The sequence below is a fragment of the Rhagoletis pomonella genome, unplaced genomic scaffold, assembly GCF_013731165.1.
Source record: "Rhagoletis pomonella isolate Grant_MI unplaced genomic scaffold, Rhpom_1.0 Rhpom_scaffold_00003, whole genome shotgun sequence".
Taxonomy (NCBI): Eukaryota; Metazoa; Arthropoda; class Insecta; order Diptera; family Tephritidae; genus Rhagoletis; species Rhagoletis pomonella.
This window is the reverse complement of record NW_023458557.1, coordinates 21,719,592-21,741,059: the sequence shown is the minus strand read 5'-3', so window position 1 is coordinate 21,741,059 and position 21,468 is coordinate 21,719,592. Positions and strand designations below refer to the sequence as shown.

At 36.5% G+C, this 21,468-nt stretch overlaps 1 pseudogene; it reads left to right on the top strand.

The window, feature by feature from the left end:
• LOC118736095 overlaps window positions 1–21,468 on the top strand; it is a 29,972-nt pseudogene that overhangs the window by 5,186 nt on the left and 3,318 nt on the right.

The window sequence follows — 21,468 nt, the reverse complement described above, 5'->3', positions numbered from 1 at the left end:
ATACCTATTCTACATTTCGATCGTAGTTCCGTTTTTCTAAGTTGCAAATTTGTTGACGGAGGACGTTTCGATTGTTATTTTCGTGGGTTTAAATAATAAAATTTAAGGAAAATATACTGTGCATGATTGTAAAGGTCATCATAAATGAATTTTCTCGATTTCTGTGTTTTCGCGAGCGGTAATACGGGCAACACGAAAAATTGGCTCAAATAATGGCAACCAAAAGGGATATTGCGCGACGTTTTCAAAGTGGAAGTCCAGGCGTTTTTGTTTACATTATCTATAAATAAGACTGTGAAATGCACTGAATACAATTTATTCTTTTTATATAAAATTAATAGATGTATGCACATAGATACATACATACATGAAATGCGAAGTTACATAAAAAAGATGCTTTTATTATTGCACTCGTTTTTACTAACTTTTTAAAAACAGGTGCGTATATTGTCTCGAATTCGATTTGCTATGGAAAGATAAGCTTTGTTCTTCCCCTCCTCCTGACGGCTTTCAAAACCGGATTCATTTGCGTTCAAATCTTCCACTCTGTAGTAAATGCAAATGTTGTGGAGTGCTCAAACAACGTTTATAATTTCACTGAATTTCTTTTGACTCTTCTCTCATCTGAAAAAGATCAAACATGTCCTTTCAACTTCCGCATCAGCAAACTGGGACTTGTTCTTCTCTTCAAGCAATAACGCCGCGGCTATGGATTTCATTCTTATAATTATGTTTCCACTTAAATTTTATTTTTAAATTACAGTGATGCTAGATATATTTATTTATTTTAAAATATTTACAAACTTTAACTTCATATGCTGCTATAGTTTGGTGGCAAATATTTATTTGTTTTGTTTCGATTTCACACATTCCTACGCAAACGGCTGATTTCGAAAGATGTTTTCTCTCTTCCTCTTCTTCTTTCGTTTCGATCGTAGCGCAGAATACCTAAGTTCGATTCCAGCGGAGCGGAATGCGGGAACGTAATCGAAATGCAGAATATGGCTGAAGGTCTTATCGAGTGTATTGTGCGAAAGACTGAAGCCCACCGTCAACGAGCTGATTGGACCTTATTAGTGTGGCTGTAGGCCTGGAAAATCCACCATAGATCAGGTATTCACAATACGCCAAATCTTGGAAAAGACCCGCGAGAATAGGATCGACACACACCATTTCTTTGTCGATTTCAAAGCCGCTTTCGACAGCACGAAGGGAAGTTGCCTTTATGCCGCGATGTCTGAATTTGGTATCCCCGCGAAACTAATACGGCTGTGTAAAATGACGTTGAGCAATACCACCAGCTTCGTCAGAATAAGGAAGGACCTCTCCGAGCCGTTTGATACCAAACGAGGTTTCAGACGAGGGGACTCCCTCTCATGTGATTTCTTTAATCTGATGTTGGAGAAGATAATAAGAGCCACAGAACTGAACCGCTCAGGCACAATACTTTACAAGACCGTACAATTGCTGGCGTATGCCGACGACATCGATATTATCGGTAAAAACCAGGGCTACGTCTGTTCTGCCTTCTCGGAATTGGATAGAGAAGCAAAACGAATGGGTCTGGTGGTGGACGAGGAAAAACGAAGTATCTGCTGTCATCACACAAACAGTCAGAACATACGCGTCTTGGCACCCACGTCACTGTTGACAGTTACATGTTTGAAAAAGTAGACGACTTCGTTTATTTGGGAACCAGCAGTAACACCAATAATAATGTCAGCCTTGTAATCAAACGGAGAATCTCTCTTGCCAACAAGTGCTACATTGGGCTGAGTAGGCTAGGGATGCCCAAATCAGCACATATGTGTCGCGGGCGACTGCGCGTGCAAAGCTTTGCACAGCGGTGCTGGGCAAGCGCGGAAGCAAAGAGTTGTCGGAAACGAAGTCAACAGAATAGTGAGATTGTATGTGTGACAGTGATGGAAAATGAGTGTGCATTGTGCATGATGCAATAATACAAGGTGTTATCAGTTGGCAACTTCTCGCTCTAATTCCGCCATATTGACTACCTTACGTGAGACAGTGTTACTTCTTTCACTATTCTTTGCCCATTAATATTTAATTAATTAATCCCAACGGCTTTTTACCCTCCATTCCCGCCCAACCGACACGAGGGGCGCAGTCCGCATGACGTACGGAACCTTTTTTTTTTTAGTTTTTTGGTGCCGAGTAGTGGAAACAGGAGTTTGTTAAGTGTCGAGATCTAAAACTATTCAGCTACAGAATCAAATTCATCAGCTGATTGGATATGATAAAGATAGTATTTCAATTATTGAGAGTGGAAATAATAGTTTTCTTTATAGTAAAAATCGAGTCCGATACGTCAAACGTGCTGGAATGACAGTTAAAATCCTGACATAAACCACGGAATGATTCGTTTAGTTCAAAATTAGGTTTGCATGGCTTTAAAAATAGAGGTCGAAAGTGTCTTGACACTCGAGAAGGAACATTAAAATTTACCTCAGCCAGGAGGGCCGGGCTATTAATCAAGCCTGTCATTAATTTTACGAAAAATATTATACCTAGCATTTCTCTACGGCTTGCGAGTGTAGGCAAATTTATGAGCTTTAGACGACTTGTGTAAGGGGGAAGATTGTAATCTGAATCCCAGTTAAAATTACGCAATGCAAAAAGCAAGAATTGTTTTTGAATTGATTCAATCCTTTCTGAATGAACTTGGTAGCGGGGATTCCAAACAATAGATCCGTATTCTAGTATAGGTCTAACTAAACTGGTAAAAAGAGCTTTTGTAACATAAGGATCTTTGAACTCTTTAGACCATCGCCTTACAAATGCAAAAACGCCTTTGGCTTTATTGACTGTGACATTAATATGATGGTTGAAATTGAGTTTGGAATCCATTGTGATACCAAGATCGACAAAATTGGACACCTGCTCCAGATTATAATTTGATATTGAATAAACAGCTGGTTGAACAGCCCTCCGAGAGAAACACATAACTTTACATTTTTGAAGGTTTAGTGGCATATAGTTTGTATTACACCAACTAACCACGTTGTTCAGATCCGCTTGTAACAAAGACCTTTCTTCGATAGAGGACAATGTTTTAAAAAGTTTCACATCATCGGCATACATTAAAATTTTTGAATGTTTTATTATAGAAGAAATATCATTAATGAATATCAGGAACAGAATCGGACCAAGGTGGCTTCCCTGAGGAACCCCTGAAGAAACTTTAATGATGTTGGAAGAACAATCATTAACAATAACTCTTTGTGTTCTATCAGAGAGATAAGATGAGATCCATTGAAGAAGACTGGGCTGAAAGCCGATTAGGTCGAGTTTACGGATGAGTAACGAGTGACATACTTTGTCAAAAGCTTTACTGAAATCGGTGTATATTACGTCGGTATGAGCATTTCCTCTAAAACCGTTTGAGACATGAGTTGTAAACTCCAATAAATTAGTCATAGTAGATTTTCCTTTAGAAAACCCGTGTTGAGATTGTGTAATTGAAGAAGATATAGAATATGTCAGCTGGTTAACAATAATTGCTTCGAATAATTTGGGGATAGCGGAGAGTTTCGCTATGCCTCGATAGTTTTCTATAGAGGACCTGCTGCCGTTTTTGTGAAGTGGTATTATGAAAGACTCCTTCCAGGCTGACGGAAAAATGCCATGTTTAAGTGACAAATTGAATAGATTTGTTAAAGGCTCGCAGATGTTCTCAGCGCAGTTTTTAAGAAAACAGGTCGGAATATGATCAGGTCCAGGCCTAAATGACGCTTTTAATGTTTTTAAATAGTGTAAAACTTCATCGGAAGATATTACTAGAATATAAGCAGAGTTGATTGGACAAAGCTCGTACGGATAGTCTCCACTTATAGGGAAGTCTACAGAATAATTGGACCTAAAGAACCGAGCAAACATGTTGGCAATGAGTTGGCTGTCGCTAGATACAGTGTTGCGATAATGCATAGCGGACGGAAAACCATGTGCCTTACGCTTTGAATTTACGAAACCATAAAATGATTTAGGATTGTTAATTAAATTCTTCTTAATTTTACATAAATATGAATTATAACATTTCTTATTTAATGCAAAGTAGCTATGCCGCAAAACTGAGTACCTTAGGTAATCACTGTGTAAGCCCGTTCTTTTATACAGTTTAAAAGAGTGCGACTTTTTATTTTTAAATTTTTTAAGCTCTTTAGTGAACCATAATTGTATTGGTTCTTCATGAACAATATTACGTTTTGGCACATACTTTCGAAACAAATTGAAAACAGTATCATTAAAGTTGAATGCTTTTTATTTTTTCTCAGTATACACACTTTGTTTTCTTAAAAAGGTATTTTATCTTATTTTATTTCATTTCTTAACGAATATACTATAAAAAAGCAAATTTTGTTAAGGAGAAAATGTGAAATTTTATATTTTTCCCCCATATGGGGATTCATTTCTTCCCGTTTTTCTTCTCATTCTACTGAGCTAAGGTAGTGTCAAATCGAGCTGTCACAACTGATACCACCTTGTATTATTGCATCATGTGCATTGTGCCATTTTCGGCCCTTTCGGAAGCAGCCGGCACCTTCAGCACAATCGATTGATTTTCGGCACTATTTTTGCGTAACTCAATGCAACTAATAAATATTTCTTTCGGATCCGCAATTAAAAATATTTTTTTTTTACATTTAATCGCATGTGCTTAAACTGATAAATGATATAAACATAGAAACGCAAGCAGAAGAATCTCGCTTCCACATTCTGCATATGCGCTTATTATTTGTGTTTAAAAAAATTTGTCGAAATTTCATCTCTAAAGCAAATATTAAATATCAGTTAATATATACTTTAGATTTAAATAAACATTTTTAGTGGTGGGCGAGTCCGAGATGTTTAAATGATCGAGATAGTACATTCAATTCGCGTAGATTTTTGAGAACTTTTTTCGTTGAAGGTGTTGCACTTTTTTTTCCATACTGAAATTTGTGTACATCATTTATCATTGTCTAAGAAAAACTATAAAATAAAGCTTAATTTAAAATATTGGAATAAAAAGCCACAACGCTACACCCGCATTCATCCATATAACATAAAATGCGAACGTTCGTTATATGGAAGAAAGTGCGCAACACCGCAAATAGAAAAATTCAAAAAATCAGTGGTATTTTCTAGACACTTCAAACTTGCACCTTATTATACTAGAATGAATGGGCTACAAAATTGTTAACCCAAAACATGTCTACAAATTCTGAACAAAAATTGTGAAAATTTGATGAAACTTTGTTGATTTTTTTCATTCTTTCAAGTTCCGATTTATTTGCAAGGTTTTTGTTTGATAATGAGCTACAATGTTATAAAAAAAATAACTAAAATTATTTAAAAAAAATAATATAAATACCGGGTGACCGTGTAATTTTGTCAAGGATGAAGACAATGATGATAAAACATTAATACACTATATAGGTCAGTTCATATTAATGAACATAAAATGAGATCACTATCGATAAAATGGAAATCCTCAAGGGAAATTTATAATTTCAACGCATGGAATTTACATACATTTTTTTACTTTCAACCCTCGAATTGCTCAATTAAAGATGCAAACGGATTAAGAATCAAAGTGTTAGAAGAGATTTGAGCGTTTGGTACAAAACATATTTTTGATGTTGAAATTGTACTTAAAATCGGCAAATTGTACTTTTGTACATTTTAAAATTAATTGTACTGAAAAAAGTACAATTGTACTTAAAATATCAACACTGTTTCACTGGCGCTGTACTTGCTGCAGCGATGCCAGATTTGAGCGTACCCAATTTTTTACCGATAATAACACATATCTGTGTTCGTATAGAATAGTAGCTTATGTCGGAAGACTGGCTTTAGTATAATGAACCATTCGCAGCATACGATTTCGAAAGACTCACTGGCGCCGAGTCGTTGAAGAACTCTTAGAAAATAAACGTAAAAGACGGTAATGTTAATGGCGATGCTAGCAAGTCAATATTCGTATAAAGTTTCATAAAAAAATTCCTTGTGGTTTAAAGAATATAGGAAATCGTACATTTTACTAAAGCCAGCCTCCCGACATAAGCTACTATTTCATACGAACACAAATATATTCGTCTACAAATAATGTTGATTATTTTAATTAAGTCCTAAGATAAGTTTGTGAATCTTATCAGTGTCCTATGTAAGAACCAAAAATCAATACCCTCGCCAATTAGAACTTTTGCTTTAAAAGAAAAATATACATAGCGCATTTACTCAATACTTGGTCTGGCATCACTGTTTGAGCATTGATGTGCTCAGCTCACTGTTGCCAAGGACTGAATCGGCTTTCAAAAAGTACTCACACAGTAATCAACGATCGCCAAGTTCGTGCCGCCTGCGTTATACGCGGCGATGTCCCGCTCAACGTGACAAAAATCGATAGCGACTACTGTAAAAATTGGAAAGACCAATTTTTTCTTTTTGGAACTTAAAAACAACAGTTTAGAGTATATTGTGCCAAAATTTAACTGCAATCGCAGGCCTAGAAGATATAAATAATTGCAATTCTCTTAATTATTGTTATTAAAGAATTAATTGTTTTGCAAGTCTTGTTCTGCAAATTTTTTTATCGTAAAGGGAAAAGCTTCAGCAACTCTCAAAAAGAAAAATGACATCAAATTTCATCAAGTGGGTCGCGAGTAACGAATTTTTCTTTCAAAAATTGCAATATTCTTATAGTACCAAAATAAGAAAAACGAAACGGAATTTCGAAAAACCTTCCAAAGTGTATTTTTGTTTTATAATTATCTACAGATTCCCACAATTGTCTTCACTTTCCAGAAAATCAATGAAAATTCATTGACATAGTTGGCGTGGTTTGACTCTGTTTTCAACGCTGAGTATTATTTATTTATTCCAGTTTCTTTATTGTTAGATTATTTAGTTAATTTTAGGAGTCTATAGGTGAATTATGTAATGCAACCCCATAAAAAAAGGAATAAAGAAAAAATGACGAAGAGGGCGGTTCACTTCCTTTTTGGCGAATAAATAAAGCCTACACATTTTTATAAAGACGAAATCTAATCCGCGGTAATCCTCCAGCTAAATACCAAGTAAATTGGAAATTTACAACTCAGGTGTTGGGTCATTACCCGGATCATCGAATTTCACTTATAATTTTCAACAACCACGAAAAATGTCCAACCCACGTGAGGATATAACTAAGGCTATACAACAAAATGGTGCGGCGTTCCCTCCCTCAGCCACGACTCAACAACTACGTAAACGTTTACTAAACGTGATGGGTGATAATTGGAACACCACTACCTCTGCCGATACTACTGATGCTGCACTGCCGTCATTGCTGCCACCAACGCTGCCGTCAATAACACTAATGCTGCCGCCCCCACCACTGCTAATACTGCCTCTTTCACTGCCGACACCGCCGTCTCTATCGCCAATAACACGGCCGCTCTGGTATCTGCGAATGCCACCGAAATAGCCAGGTCACTACTCCCCGAACTAGATGCAGAAGTGACGGCCCTTAAGAAGCGCTTGGAAATACTGACGCTACGTAGACAGATAGAAGAACTGGAATAGTAGACGACACTGTCGCCTGGTATTCGGTGATATTGAGCACGCTCTGCCAAAATTGAATGACGACGACGTAACCTATCCCGTTCGCCATTTTCTGTGCGAGTTTGAGGAAATAATGGAAGGGTTGATGACAAATTTCGCTTACTTGCCCTGCGCCGATCTCTAACAGGCACAGCGCGGGTATTTTTTATCGACCACGGCCGCTCTAAATTACCACGCGCGAAAAACAGCGCTATCAAACGAATTCGACGTGAGAATTACACGGCAAATAGTATACAAAATGCTGTCGCAGCACCGATGGAAGAGGAAAGAGGAGACGCTCGACTGCTTCACGCTAACCATGCAGGTCATTGCGAAGCGGGCCAATTTCGCCGATACGGAGCTGATGGACACATACTGATGACGGCACGAAGCTTAGAGGAACTAAAAACCCTTATAAATCGGTACCATCACAAATATTTCGTGACCGGGGGGTGCAGCCATGAAGATATGAAGCTGAAGTGTTTCAACTGCTCCTGTAAATAAGTAAACGTCAAGCTGTGAGGTTCAACTTATATTGTGCTCTGATTTGTCTTTCTATTTGCAAAGTTTATTGTGCGAATTTTGAGCAAAAGTTGTTACAAAAAGTGCCTACAAGCATCTTAGTGTGAAAATAATCGAAGCTAAGTGAAAGTTTTGTGTTTTATATTAAATTTAATTAAATTTCACTAGCATACATCTAAACTTGCCGAGTCATTTGATGTTGCAATTCCTTTTTAGTTAACTGAAATAGGCTTTGTTTCTTTTCTTTTCTAGCAGATAATTATCAGGAAGAAGAAGAATGGGAAGATTGAAAGAATTACGCTTACAGAGAGCGAAGTAAAGAAATAGTAAAGAAACGCAAAACTAGCAGAAACTAGCAAGTTACCAGCTGATCGATGTATTTGACTATTGAAAATATTTTGACAGCTGCTAGTTTCTACTAGTAAAAGTTTTACCAGCAGAAATTAGCAGGAGAGCCAATAAAATAAGAGCGCAAGAACGAGAGAAAGCTGCTAGTTTTTTGGGTTAAGAAACGCTTTCCAGAGAAATTAGTGATAACTTGTGATAATTATCGGTTAAGAAACAAAGCTATTGTTTTTATTTTTGCACATTTATTTTGCTCTTTTTGTTTACTTTTTTTAGTAATTCTTGTCACAGCTGTTTGCTTTGCGGTTATTACGTGTCATAATACAGTGATACTCAAACTGTTCGCTACATATATTCTAAAACTAAAGACATCAGCTCTTAATCTGTTATAATATATTTTGTTTGCTTTTTATTACTATAATTGTTATTAATTACTATGAAGTGTGATCTTGATAATTGCCAAATTAAAACCGATTCTGAACGATACTTATCGTGCTAAATTTGCCATCTAAAATGTGCTGGTTTCACAGGTAGAATTTTGGACGCTATTAATGATGGCAAAGGTCTTCGCTGGTCTTGCTTAAAATGCAGGTCAACCGAAGTTGATCTCTTTAAGTTGTTTAGGCAAACCAGAAATGCTTTTTCTGAGCTGGGGAAAGAGTTTTCGGTACTGACCGAAAAATGTAAGCTTTATGAAAATGTTTTTAAATATTTTAAATGCTTAGATGCCGTACAACCTATGGAAGATATTCGTGTGTCAAAACGCAAGCGTCTTCATAGTCCGCATAATGAAAGGGTAATCGCTCCACGTCAGAACAATCTTCCGAATGACTTATTAACCTATCTTCTCCATGTCCACAGACATCGGAGTCGTCATCCTCAAAAGAAAGTATAACAGTCTGCTTCCGCTTCTAATAACAACGAGCCTGAAGTATCTTCCCCTTCCCCCGTTGAAGGTGTGGCACCGTCATCTAATCTAACGCTCACTCCACCACCGCTAACTCGTTACTCAGCCCCTTCCGCCGGTAATCGAGCCCAATACTAGGAGACTGGTTGTGGTTCCCCCAAAGAAGTCTATATTTGTCTCTAGATTTTCGAGGGATACTTCCGAAGATGATACAAAGTTTTACATCTCGTCGAAATCAGAAAATTAAATTTAGAAAAAAAAAATGTCCGTCGATAACTTAAATCTGTGACACAAAATGGCTAGAGGCGTCGCCTGAGTGCATTCTTTCATATATTAATTTATGTGCCAGTTTTACCGTCATATATTTTTTATCTACTCGTTTATTCCAAGGGGTTTTCATGCTTTATTTAAATTTAAAAAATTAAATTACTATACCGTTTTAAAAATCTGAAAATTCACTGCGGGAAATTTTTTATTCTCTTTTTGTCTTCGCCTTCTCGTTTTTGCCTTTATAAGTTTTGAAAAAAGGTTTTGAACGAACCATTATATCACATGCCTAGGCAAGATTTGAAAGAATATTTTTAATATTTTCGATTCTAAGTTTTATTAAAACAAAATGTCGAAATCAGCTTCATATAGAAACTAATAATAATAATAATAATAATAATAATAATAGATTGGCGCTTACACATATGTTAGTGCTTGGCCGAGCTTCTCCCCCGATTTATGGCGTGCGCCTTGATGTTGTCACACAAAGCGGAGGGATCTACAGTTTTACGCCAACTCCGAACGGCGATTGTATTTTTATGAGAAGCTGTTTTTCATGGCAGAAATACACTCGGAGATTTGCCATTGCCTGCCGAGGGACGACCGCTGTTAAGAAAAAACGTTTTTTCTAAATTTTTTGCGATGTTACTTTGACCAGGGCTTGAACCCAGGTGCTGCGGAGTGGAAGCGCGCACTGCTTACCACTACACCACAGCGGCCGACAATAGAATATAGAAACTGTCATCGTCACTCTCTCTTGACTCTCACATATTGACTAGATTTGACTATTTATTTAATTATATTTTAATTTGAATTATTTGTTTATAAAAATATAGTTTATTCCTTAACAAACACTAAATGAAAATAAGTTTAATCTTTGAACAACATTAAAAAAATCGACAAACTTTCGTAAAAATTTCGAACTTTCTATTTCGATTTTATCTCTTAATATTTTGCAGTGTTTAGCTCATTAAATTTTAGTCTAATAAAGTGCAAATTTAAAGTAGCTGTTATTTACAGTTGATGTATGGCATATTTTTAACGATGTCGTAATTTTCTTCCATATTATCTAAGTATGTTCGACGATTTTTTTAATGAAGAAAATGAGCAACGCCTTCATCAAAAAAAATATATTAAAAATCAACGATAAGTCGCAGCTATGCACTTTAAATTTGCGCTTTATTTGAATTGATCGGGCTACAAAATTGCATACTCAAAATATGTATTTCTGGGAAATCTAATTAAAAAGCTTTACGAAATTTTGTTAATTTTTTTAATGTTGCGCAAAGAGTAAACTTTGGATTTATACGGGTTTTGTTAAAGTGTAAACTGCATTTTTATAAACAACTAATTAAAATTATATAATTTTAAGATAAATGGCGAATCTAGTTAACATGTATAAAGTTTTGATAAGCTCTTGAAATGCCAAGTTTTAGTACTGAATTCAAAGAAGATGTGTCTTTTATCCATTCATAGTAACTTAAAAAAATGTGTTTGTTAAGAAGTGTATCTTAAAATATCTGCCTTGACATTTATGTTAAAAGCGTAAAATATGTAAATGTACCTACATAAACTTACCCGTGAATACCATCAAATCATTGGTCTTGAAGGGAATCTATGTATGCATGCATGCATATGAGCAAATTAAAAAGTCGATACAATTTACAGTCGAAAAGTACAGTTTTTATATAGATTTCGTACTGAAGGAACAATTTTATTTCCCAACACTGTGGGGAACTAAGCAAAATGGCCTAGTGTATTTCGCAAATATTCAAATACATAATCCACCAACCGATAATTTTATATATTCATTAAAAGATAATTTGTCATCAGTCTGAAATAAAAAAATTTATAAATCGGAAGGGTAAAATAGTATTGTGTTATTAATTCAAAAATAAAAAGTTTCATTTCACTGACGAAGGGGGGGGGAGGGATCTCGTTGCTCATCTATAAACTTTATCTTCTTGGTCTTCAACCTAATTTTCTACGATGGATCTCTTCATAACTCTACGATAGATCACAAAGGGTTATGTTTAAAAATACTATTTCTGACGTCATTGATGTTACTCCAGACCCGATTCTGTTCTTGCTTTTTATAAACGATATTTCTACAGATATAAAATTTTCAAAAATTTTAATGTAAGCAAATGATGTGAAACTTTACAAATCGTACGCATCAATCAAAGAAAAACATTTGCTACAAGCAGACTTAAACAGCATGGCTAACTGGTGCTATGTAAATCGTATGCCTCTAAATCTGGAAAAATGTAAAGTAATGTGCTTCTCGCGAAGAGCTTTTCGGCCACTTTCTTATACAATAGATAACCATAATTTGGAACAGGTATACAATTTTGTTGACCTTGGTATCACAATGGATCCGAAACTTAATTTTAATCTTCACATTAATGTGACCGTCAACAAGGCTACTTGCATTTGTGAAATGATGGTCAAAAGAATTTAGTCACCCTTATATCACTAAAACCCTCTTTACAACATTAGTTAGACCGATTCTGGAATACGGTTCGGTGGTTTGGAATCCAAGGTATCGAATTTACTCAGACAAGATAGAATCAATTCAAAAACAGTTCCCACTTTTTGCTTTAAGAAATTTCCGTTGGGACTCTCAATATAACCTTCCGCCTTATACGAGCCGATTAAAACTTATTAATCTTCCTACACTTGTCAGTCGCAGGGAAATGCTTGGTACAATTTTTATGATTAAATTACTGACAGGCTAAATTTCAAGTCCGCTTCTTCTGGGTGAAGTTAGCCTTAATGTTCCCTCCCGTGTATCAAGACACTTTTATCCCCTATTTTTGAAAACTTGTAAAACTAATTTGGAATTACACGAGCCACTCCGTTGCTTATGGCAGGATTTTAACTCTCATTCCAACACATTTGATACATCTAATTCGCTTTTCAGCATTAAGAAAGCGATACTATTCTCTCAATAAATGAATTATTAACATAAAGACATAAAATGAGCTGATGAATTTAGTTCTGTAGCTGAACAGTTTTAGATCTCCACGTTTAACAAACTCCTATAAAATATTGGTTCCGTACGTCATGCGGACTGCGCCGCTCATGCGGATGTGCGGGAATGGAGGGTAAAAACCGTTAGGATTATTATTAGTTTTATTATTATTATTAGTAACTGGCACATAAAACCAAACTGCCCGGTCTCACTAAGACCGGACGGATCCTGCTTCAGGTGCTGGAAGATGGGCCACTACCCATAGACATAGGCACTAGACTAACCAGTAATCAGAGGAATGACTTGGGTCGACATATCGCTAACACATATCTTAACCCGGAAGTGATACCCGAACCATTTAAATACGAAATGAAGATACACTTGACGACCGACGTACCTTTCCATTGCGCGCAAATATACCGTTCGGGATAATTACACACTGCCGCTAATCGATGACTGCATAGAATATCTGGAAAATAAACGTTTATTTTCCGTATTAGACTTCAAAAGTGGCTTCCACAAAGTTGAGATTGCACCTAAATCAATTCCCCTTACCGGCTTTGTGACCACTAACGGTCAATATGAATATTTGAAGATGCCGTACGGGCTGAAGAACGCTCCCGCTGTATTTCAGCGCTTCATTAAGAACATCTTCCGGGACATGATCGATAGCAGGAAAGTTATCTTTTACATGGATGATATCATCATTGCGACCGAAAGTTTTGAAGAACACAAAGACCTGCTAAAATTAGTATTAGAGCCACTTACCTTTAGAGCTTTTGAACTTAACTTAGATAAATTAAGGTTTGGGTATGATTAATGTGACCAACGGTACTTCTTTCGGAAGTACAGTACTTATTTTTTCGCTCTTGTACTTCGTACTTCGAAGTACAGTCAAATGTACTTCTTTTCAATATTTTGTACTTCTAGAGGGAGATACTGTAACCAGTTACCGACAATTTTCGGATCGCTATCGCACTTGTTTACGCATGATATATATGTTTTTTGTAGTCTGGGATCGATGGCATCATAGCTGCGCAGCTGCAAAGGGATCTGAAGGTGTCGTGCAAATGGTTGGATCCTATTTATGCGAACTGCGTGAGGACCGGGTACATCCCCATGGCTTGAAGGGTAGTCAGTATTGCGTTCATCCCGAAGGCCGCAAAAGGCTCTCATGTTTCCCCTAGGTGTTTTAGGCCTATCAGTCTCTTCGTGTTTGATAAAAACGCGTTTGCTAAAAATGCTAGAGAGCGCAGTACCTGTACATAAGAAATGCGATTCCTCTAGACTATCAGTCAAGGGCTCAATATTTTTATTGCAAGAAGAGGACGGTGAATACTGCCCTGTACGCATTGGTAAAGTGGTCAGAGGAAACCTTCACGCATGAAGATTATGCAGTTGGATCCTTCTTCGATATCGAGGGGGCCTAGTCAAGTATATTCATAATCTTGGGCTTGAAACCAACCCAATAAGCTTACTTCATGGCAGAGCTGTCGCTGGGGAAGCGTCTGCACTCAGGACAGAGTCAATAGGAGCACTCCACAAGGAGGTGTTCTCTCTCCCCTGCTCAGGATTGCGGTTGTAAACGACCTTCCAGTTGAACTGTAAAAAGTGAGCTGTCGGGTGATCGCCTATGTAGATGATGTGGAACTTTTGGTTAAGGGACGATTTATATACACCGTTTTTGATCTGGCTCAAGGTTACCTGAACTAGGTGGGGGGATCAACGGCGGCTGTCGTAGAAAGCTAACATTAAGGAAAGGGTAGGAAAGGTGTCGATTGTCTTGTACTGTTAGAGGGGAACTATCAGTAAAAGGTGGGTTCTCTCGCCCAAATTAATTAATTTGCTCTAGGAAACCAGATTTAAGCCTATATTGTTTCAAGGAGCCCTTGTCTGGTGGAACTCACTAGAAAAGGCTACACTTGTAAAACAGGAATTAGCGGATCCGGTGGTTCCTACCACACCTACACGGGCGCTTAACATACGTATGTTGAACATGGCGCCGGCGGATATTGCAGACAAAATTGTCGAAGCGCGAGCTGCTATTAGGCTGAGGGAAACCGGGACCTTTTGTGACATAAAAAAGGAAAAGAAGACGTTTCTCTGCACACATTACTTCTCAAGGGCTAGTGATGGGGGTTCTGATATGCCATTGTGCGATTGGTATTCATGCGGTGAGACTAGGAATTTCAGCTGATCCTTTTGCATCAGCTATCAAGAGGAATATGAGGTGGAATCATCTCCATACTTTCTTTTAGACTGTCCAACCTTCGCAAGGCTAATATGGAAGCATTTTGGCTCGCGCTTCTGAACAAACACTGAGCTCTCAGGGATCGAAATTAGCCGCATTCGAAATTTCGTAATCGGCTCGCGGCGTTTACTTAACCCAACCTTACCTGTACTTCTTTGAGCTATGAAATAGTTGGTCACATTAGGTATGATGAAATCAATCATTTAGGATGTGTGGTGTCACACTCAGGTATATTACCCAATGATTTCCACATTAAAAGTATACACAATTTCCCGATTCCAATGAATGCAAACCAACTACAATTCTGCTTTGGCATGTTTTCATAATTCCGCAGATTTGTATCGTCCTTTTCGCAAATCGCGAAACCATTACATAACTTGCTGGACTTTGACGAGAACTGCCTTGATGCATTCACCGAACTTAAGTTCCGCCTAGTTAAAAGCCCCGTGCTGGCTATATTCAACCCACTTCGGGAGTACGGTTGCCAGACGTACTGATTTTTTAACTCTTGTACTGACTTTATTCATTTTTTCAATCAGTACGCTAATGTCCTGATTTTTCAAAATTTGTACTGAATTTTCAATTCAAACAAAATACTTTAGGATTTTCTTAAGCTTAAATTATTTAAAAAGAAAGCTGACGTTGTTTTGTCGAGTGTTGTTAGTTATCTCGAAAATAATTTTCATTTTAATAATAACAAATTTGAATATTCGAATTTCTTTTGCCTATAGCTTACAGTTATTTTTTCTCAATTTATTGACATTGTAAAAGACTTTGCATACATGACATAGAGTTAGATACTCTTTTTAGCTAATTAATTTGTCGTAGTTGAAAAAATTTTGTTTAAGCCATGAGGAAATATAGATGAAGTCCTTAAATAGAGGTACTTTTTCACAGTTTTAACAAATACGTAATTTTGTTTTTTTCCAATACCACACTCAAACGAGGCAACTGAGAGGATCTTGAGTATAAAGTTTGCTTCCTGGCGCAAAGAGAGAAACCAGCTTCTAATAAAATTTTTTGAAAGTGAACTTCAAATTAAAATTAATTTCGAAATGAAATTATAGAATTCTTTGACTATTTAAACACTGAAAATGGAAATTATCTTATTTTTGCTATTCAAAAATGTCATATATATAAAATAATTTATTGGCTCCTGAGTACAATAATGTGTACACTTATGTTAAAATGAATATCACTTCTTTTTTAAGAACTATATTTTATTTATATACCAAAATATTGTTAAAAACAAGTACTCCGGCGTTTTAAAGTATTATATGCAGGGTTTGAAAATGCTGTAATTTTTTAATTTAATTTGCTTTTGCGATGCTCTGACTTAGGGATTTATGATATCGAAAGCAAAGCAACAGCAATTCAGAAAAAAAGCAATTGCTTTGGCTGCCATTTTGCTGTGAAATTTCGAAAGCAATCAGACAGTTCAAAAGTAATTTGTGGAAGTACACACGGAAGCAATACAAAGCAATAGAAATTTTGACTATAACTTAGAAGATGTTATACGTATGCATGCACAAATACACAACCCTGAAGATCTACTGGTGACAAGAGACTAGCATTAGCTAAAGATTCCATACATTACTGATTGTACGGCAACTCGCAAGCAAAAGGTCATGCCACGCGTAGTGCTCGGAAGGTTCCAATGACATCGTATTGTTAAATTCGTTAGGCAAAGGAAATGGTATCGCAAATTTTGTGGCTAGTACTCACTCCTGGCGAGTCAGCTAAATCATATACATGTTATGTATGTATATATGTAGATATACACCATGCTGCAAAACTTCATGTGCACAGCACAGTCAAGCAGATCACAACACAGCAAAAGCACAATCACAGTAAATCGAATGCAATACATTTTTTTCAATAAACTGACGAAAAAAAGAATACAATTTTCAAAATCACAGCAAAAGCGATGCCGTTCGAATGAGAATCAAAAATTTCAAAGCGAAGCAAAAGAAAAATGTTGCTGCTGTGCGGACAGTTTTTCAAACCCTGATTATATGTTACCTACATTCATAATTTTGCTTTCAATAAAAATGTACTGAAAAGTACTGATTTTTTAGCATGAAAAAGTCTAACGTACTGATTTCGCGCATAAAAAATCTGGCAACCCTATTCGGGAGACGGAACTCCATTGTGATACCAGTAGTGTAGGTTTCGGTGCAGTATTACTGCAACGCCAAGACGATGATAAGTTCCACTCCATCTCATATTTCTCCAAACTGCCTCAAGGGCCGAGTCGAAATGTCATAGTTTTGAACTGGAGGCATTGTCCAACATATATGCACTTAGTAGGTTTACGACATATCTGGAAGGCATACGTTTCACTATAATAACCGACTGTAACTCATTGACGGTGACACTCGAAAGAAAACATCTGAACCCCCGGATAGCTAGGTGGGCTCTTCAGCTCGAAAATTATAATTACAAAATAAAGATAGAAAAGGGGCTTCAATGGGTCAAGTTGATGCCCTCAGTAGGAGGCAGAAAGCGCTAATTGTAAATAGAGATGACGTAGAATTTCATCCATCTCATATTTCTCCAAACTGCCTCAAGGGCCGAGTCGAAATGTCATACACCCCTATTGCGAATGTCGACTGGCAGTAGATAAACGACTATTAAGCGATTATCGATTATCGATGCTATTGCGAGTGTCGCTTAGTCGCTTAATTAGCGACTGTGAATACTTTTTAATCGCTCATCCTTCTATTGCTGTTTTTTAGTCGTTGGAGTTTGCGTTTATAAAATTTACATAAGAAAGTGGTACTATAATGGATAAAAAGTAAGTCAATTGAACTGGAAGTTGTAAAAAATTGTGAAATATACATATGCATGTATGTGTCTGAGTTACAGATCAAAAATTATAAGCAACAAAAGGCAACTTGCGCGGTTGGTCGTACTGATGCAGGAGAGTGAAGACATAGGCAAAGGAATTTCCGGAAAGAGTAGTGTAGGAAGCTGCGCTTCTATAGGAAAAGATACATATACAATATTTCTTGTGCATATAACTCCGGCTACGCCATCCACAGTGTTTTTGCGCAGAACCAACATCAAAAGTTTATACAAAAAAACTGCATAATTTATTAATTGACTAGTGCTCGGAAATTTGAAATCTTTATTTTAAATTAAAGTTGAATTCTTTCAATACACTTGATATGTTATTATGTTAAAGTTTTTAAACTCGGGTCACGCGTTTGGACACAAAAACCGAACATCATTGTACAAAAAACTTACCGCATTTCTTAAACTTCCATAAAGTTTATTAATGAGGAAAACAGCTTTTCCTGCAAATCATGTAAAGGCTTAAAACCGTGAAGCATCGGGAACGCAACTTCTATTCATAAAACTCGCACATGTACATACACCTTCCAAGTCCAAGGGATTCGACGAATCTCGCAATTCCCTCCTTGCTTTAGCCAACTCTACTAATCTATTAGCTTCCGCATCATCTTCCTCATCACTAAACCATATTTCAACTGTGTCCATTTTTTTAATTTTATAATAAAAGCAATTATTTTAAAAATGATGTAAATAAAACACTCAAGAAACAAATGTAAACAAACAAACAGCTGTTTACAATTCTGTCAACCATTCACAATAGTACAAATTTTTATCGATCAAGTTACACAATAGCAAAATAAAAGATGATCGACTCGATCGACAAATTTCTATTCTACTGCCAGTCGACACTCGCAATAGGGGCCATAGATTTGAACTGGAGGCATTGTCCAGCATATATGCACTTAGAAGGTTTAGGACATATCTGGAAGGCATACGTTTCACTATAATAACCGACTGTAACTCATTGCCGATGATACTCGAAAGAAAACATCTGAACCCCCGGATAGATAGGTGGGCTCTTCAGCTCGAAAATTATAATTACAAAATAAAAGAGAGAAACGGGGCTTCAATGGGTCATGTTGATGCCCTCAGTAGGAGGCAGAAAGCGCTAATTGTAAATAGAGATGACGTAGAATTTCAAGTACAGGTTGCCCAAGAGCGGGATAAAAACATTGACTCCTTACGATGCCAATTAGAAAATGAAGAATATAGCTTGGTAGACGGATTGATGTACAAGAAGAAACAGGACGGTAAAATAGCTTTGTATGTGCCCAACGAAATGGAGCACAACGTGATACAGGTTATTCACGAGAAGATGGGTCGCTTATCAGTGGAGAAGACCCTTAGTAAGCTGAAGTTATATTATTGGTTTCCAAACATGCGACCGAAAGTAGAAAATTCGTTAGGAATTGCCTGAAGTGCATAATGTACGCCACACCGCCTCGTGCAAAAGAAAGGACTCTTCACGTTATCCCTCAACCCCCTTTGCCGTTCGACACTATCCACTAGGGCGGGTCGAAAATCTAATTTTTCCTAAATCTCTGGGTAATAGTGCAAATATATTGTATCTTGAAGTCAACAACAAGCCTGCAAAATATTAGTCTTTTATTTCAATTGTAAGAGCCCGCGCATCGACCGCCAAGTGACCCACAGCACACTAGTCGAATAAGACCAGTTCATAAAAATTCTGGCCTCAGCAAAAAAGTTTGGTGCATATTATTAGATAATGAATCCGTTAAAGCAAAATACAAAATCAAATATCATTTTCCACAGCTCCTTAGCTTATCGTTAATGTCAAAGTTATCTTTTTTCAATAAAATTTTAATTGTTCTCTGCTCTGCTCTATAGTCAAAAGATGTAAAGAACAGCATTAGTATTTGCTGGCGTGGATTTAGGTCGCCGGTTCCAAATATTCTAATCTTTTTTTAATATTAGCTATAGTTTGCGAATTTTTGGCAAATTTAGGAAGAATTTCGGTAGTTCCAATAGAAAATCCATTATTTTCCATCATCGCGGAAAAATTTTGTTTTTGCAAATGAGTATGGACACACAGAACAGTCACAACTTCTAGAAACACTAACTAGTTTATTATGTTTATGCATACAATATAAAAATTGCAAATATAGGAAAATTACAAAAAAATTTTGTTCAACATATACTTTATTTTAAAATAATTTGTTTATAATCTGAACGATTTTCATCATATTATCATCATAAATCAGAAACAGTAAGTCTCGCCTTCAATTTGGTAATTATTACGTACCGATCGAGTGCCATTTACCAAAGTTATATCAAAAAACTTAAGTGGATCTCTAGTTTAAAAAAAAAATGTTTCTTCAATTTTATAAATAACTTTTAAATAAAAGAACCGGATTACAGAAAGTGTGCCAGGGAGTGACTTTTTCGTTGAAGCTGAATGCAAAGCAATATCGTCCAATTGCAGACTCCTTAAAAGAATTTCCCAGGATATGTTAAAGACTATTTCATTTACCTACAGTCACCTTTTCACATAATGGAGTTAACTAAAATATTTATGTATATCTAAACACTTATTGCACGTCCCCTACTTTCATATAACGGCAAATTTAGAAACCGCTAAAAATGTGTTTCTCCGGTGACTAGTGTAACCATTCCGCACCAATCTTAAAACTGCATAAATGGACTTAAAATGGGCGTTTCTCACTCTAATTGTATTATGTTAATGTATGTAAATACTTATATGCTTACAACTATTAACTTATCAAACGATACCTAATTTTTGACAATACATGTTTGACTACATTCACTGACCAAATCGGCGTGACCAAGTCCATGGTCCTTTTAATATTATATGAACATCCGAAAACATTAAAACGTTTGAAATAAATCTCGCCCCACTTTTTTGCATTTTTCACACGGTTGCTGAAGTACTGAAGAATTGAAAACTCATATGGAAAATTATAGTTTTTGTAAGTTTTATCCTAATATCTTAAAAACTTGTAGACTTATTGAAAAATGATAAAGGAACGTAAGGTACTAAATTTAGTAACCCTTAATTTGATATATCGCCCTGATTATAACAATTAACGCATTCCATATATATTACAAGCCAAAGTTTGATTCAATTGCGCGGGCTAAAGATTAAATTATTCTTTCGTGGCCAATAACAATTGGCTTAGACCTAAGATATCATAATATTACTATTACAATAGGGTCAAATGCCTTTTATTTTCCCCCATACAAAAACGACCCAGCCTACTATCCACGTAGATCACTTTGGACCACTGCCGTCAATTAGGTCAAAGCGCAAGCATATCTTAGTTGTTGACGCATTCACTAAATATGTCAAGCTCTGTCCAACTAACTCAACTAGTACTCGAGAAGGCACGGCTGCCCTCTACCAGTATTTTAGCTATTATAGTAGGCCGAGAAGAACCATCAGCGAAAGAGGCACTTGTTCTACCTCTATCGAGTTTAGTTTATTTTTATTAAGACGAAATATAGGGCATGTGTAGGTCGCCGTGGCATATCCACAGGCCAATGGACAGGTAGAGAGAGTGAATAGGATATTAGAATTGGACAAGGGGAACACAACGGTAATAATGTACGAAAAAGAATATAAAGAAAAGACAGAGCAAATAATCAAAGAGACAAATTGTCGGATGATGAGAAAGGACCCAACCGATGACTACCAAGTGGCAGTAAAGCACGCAATAAAACAAGCAAAAACAATAATAAATCCAAGGAAAGTATATACAATGACATTAATGAATCCTTCGGCCCCTTCAA